Below are 3,204 nucleotides of genomic sequence, written 5' to 3'. Positions count from 1 at the left end.
ATAGAAAAAGAAATATAAATAGCTCCAAAATATAAGAAAGATGTCCAACGTTACTCAACAATGTGACAGATGCAAATTAAAGTTAAAATGAAATATCATTTTCACTTATCAGACTGACAAAGATCATAAAGTTTGATAACATGCTGTGCTAGCTAACATGTAGAGGAACAGGCACTCTCACCCGCTGCTGGTGGGAATATGAATTAGTACAATGTCTATGGGGGTGATTTGGTAATATCTATTGCAACTACAAATTTCTTCTATGTATACTTACACTTGTGTGAAAGGTGTATGTACAAGATTTGTTACCATAACAATTTTTTAGCAAAAGAAATGAAAACAATCCAAATATCTACCAGTATGAGACTGATTAATAAACTGGTATTCATATTATAGAATCCTATGCACTTATAAAAAGAAATGAAGTAGCTTTACCTATGCTGCTTTGGAATAATCACTATAACATATAATTAATGCCAGGAATAGCACAAATATTTGCTTGTATGTGCACAGAATATCCCTAGAAGGATTAATAATAATTAATTCATGGAATGTATGAAGTATGCACCTAGGAAAAGTAGGTGGCATAGATTTAAGAAAATTTGGTCTAGAACTCAATATACTAGAAATAAGCTGTAAGTAATCAGATGTTATTTATCTCCATAGTTCACTATTTTCCTCATTTCCCAACCTACCATAGATTCTTAAAACAAAGCAAGTACTCAAATGTTTATAAGTGAATGACTAGAATGGATGGGATGGATGGAAGAAATGGATGGATGGAGGAGGGACTGATAGAGGGACAGATGGATGGTTAGAAGAAAGAGTGGAAGTTGAAAGGCTGGAATCTACCTTTGCTCCCATTTCCTTCTGACAGGGGACAAGCCTTAGTCTCCCTGTGCCACCTTGTATAAATTGGAGGTACTAGGATGTACACTTGTTTAAAAACCATGATCATAATCCCTACATGACTTTATGGATAATTATTATGTGGTAGGCAAAATAATGCCCCCCAAAACGTCCATACCATCATTTCTAGAATCTGTGAATTTGCTACATGGTGAAAAGGAATTTGCAGATGTAAGTAATATTTTAAACCTTAAAATAGGGAGGTTATCCTGAATTATCCAGGTTGTTGTTGTTGTTAGATGCCATCGAATTGGTTCCAACTCACAGCAATCCCATGCACAACAAAACAAAACACTGCCCAGTGCTGTGCCATCCTCACAATCATTGCTATGTTTCAGCCCATTGTTGCAGCTACTGTGTCAATCCATCTCTTTGAGAGTCTTCCTCTTTCACTGACCCTCTATTTTAACAAGCATGATGTCCTTCTCCAGGGACTGGTCCCTCCTGATAACATGTCCAAAGTACATGAGATGAAGTCTCACCATCTTTGTTTCTAAGGAGCATGCTTGTTGCGGTGGGATTAATTACTTTTGTGTGTGGCCTTTCTAGTCATGGGCTTGTAACTCCCACCCAGGTGATTGTGTGATAGGGTAATTGTGGCCTACCAAGGGGATTGGTCAGTTTTGCCTTAATAGAGAGCCAATTCCAGAGCAAGGAGGGGAGCCCACCACCACCAAGGAAGGAGAGACCAGCAGGAGAGATCCAGCAGAAGAGGCCTGGCAGCAGGAGACAGTGCAGTGGGCTTCCCGGCCCACGGAGAGAGAAAGCTGAGTGCCTTTGGGCAGAGACCGAGGGCCAGGGAGAGGCGTGCCTGTGAGCACAGCTGGGAAGGGGCTAACCTGATGGAAGATCCTGAGTGTTCCTGAGCCTGAATTGTAACTGTTACTTCCCTAATAAACCCCATAATTGTGAGTATGGTCTGTGAGTTCTGTGTGGCTATTGTAATGAATTATCAAACCCAGCAGAGACATAGAGAGTGCCATGTCAGGGGCTGTTGGTCTCAGAATTAGTAAAGAGGGCAGAGAGAGGAGGCTTGTAGGGCCTCCGCCTCATGAGAGTCAGCCTGGTGCTGTTGATCTTGGCTCTCCTTTCCCCTTGTGGGGCTGGAGGAGGTCAGACACTGCCTCCAAGCCATTTTTACACTGTCTGTACTTCCCCCAAGACAGATTTGTTCGTTCTTCTGGCAGTCAAGGTATATTCAATAGTGTTCACCAATACCATAATTGAAAGGCATCAATCCTTATTCATTGTCCAGTTTTTGCATACATATGAGACAACTGAAAATACCATGGTTTGGGTCAGGTGCACCTTAGTCCTCAAAGTGACGTCTTTGCTTTTTAACACTTTAAAGAGTTCTTTTGCAACAGATTTGACTAACGCAATAAGTCTTTTGATTTTTTGACTGCTGCTTCCATAGGCATTGATTGTGGATTCAGTAAAATGAAATCCTTGACAACTTCAGTATTTTCTGTTTATCAGGATGTTGGTTATTGGTCCAATTGTGAAGATTTTATGTTGAGATATAATCCATACTGAAGGCTGTAGTCTTTGAGCTTCATCAGTAAGTGCTTCAAGTCCTCGTTTGCTTTCAGCAAGCAAGGTTGTATCATCTGCATATCACATATCCAGGTGGGCCCAATGCAACTACACAAGTCCTTAAAAGGAAAGAACTATCCCTGGCTGGAAGAAGAGAAAGTCAGAGAGATTCGAAGCATGAATATTTGATGCATCGTTGCTGGCTCTGAGATGTAGGAGCCCATGTGCAGGGGCTGGAGGTTTCAAAGAGCTAAGGCAGCTTCCAGCTGACAACCCGCAAAGAACCCAGAACCTCAGCCCTATAACCACAAGAAACTGGATTCCTTCAACAACCTGAATAAGCTTGTAAAGATTCTTCCCAGAGGCTTCTGATAAGAACCCACTGGCCAACACTTTGATTTCAGCCTTGTAAAACAGAGAAACCAGAAAAGCCAACCTGGACTTCTGACCTAGAGTACTGTGCAATAACAAATTTGTGTTGTTTTACGCCACTAAGTTTGTGGTAAGTTGTTACGGCAGCAACAGGAAACTAATATACCACCTTTTCGTTCAGTTAAACAACGCTTTGTGGAGCCCGTCCCACGTGATAGGACCTGTGTTAAGTGTTTGGGATAGAAAAATGGGTACACAATTTAATGAGAAAGACAAGCACATAAACCTACCAAACAATTCTATGATAGAGGTTACTACAAAGCACTACAAGAACATAGACTCTTGACTTCAGGGCAACACGGTGCTATAGTCAGAAGCACCACACTG

Source organism: Trichechus manatus, unplaced genomic scaffold (assembly GCF_000243295.1).
Source record: "Trichechus manatus latirostris isolate Lorelei unplaced genomic scaffold, TriManLat1.0 scaffold00029, whole genome shotgun sequence".
Classification (NCBI taxonomy): domain Eukaryota; kingdom Metazoa; phylum Chordata; class Mammalia; order Sirenia; family Trichechidae; genus Trichechus; species Trichechus manatus.
Note: the sequence above shows the minus strand (reverse complement) of the source record.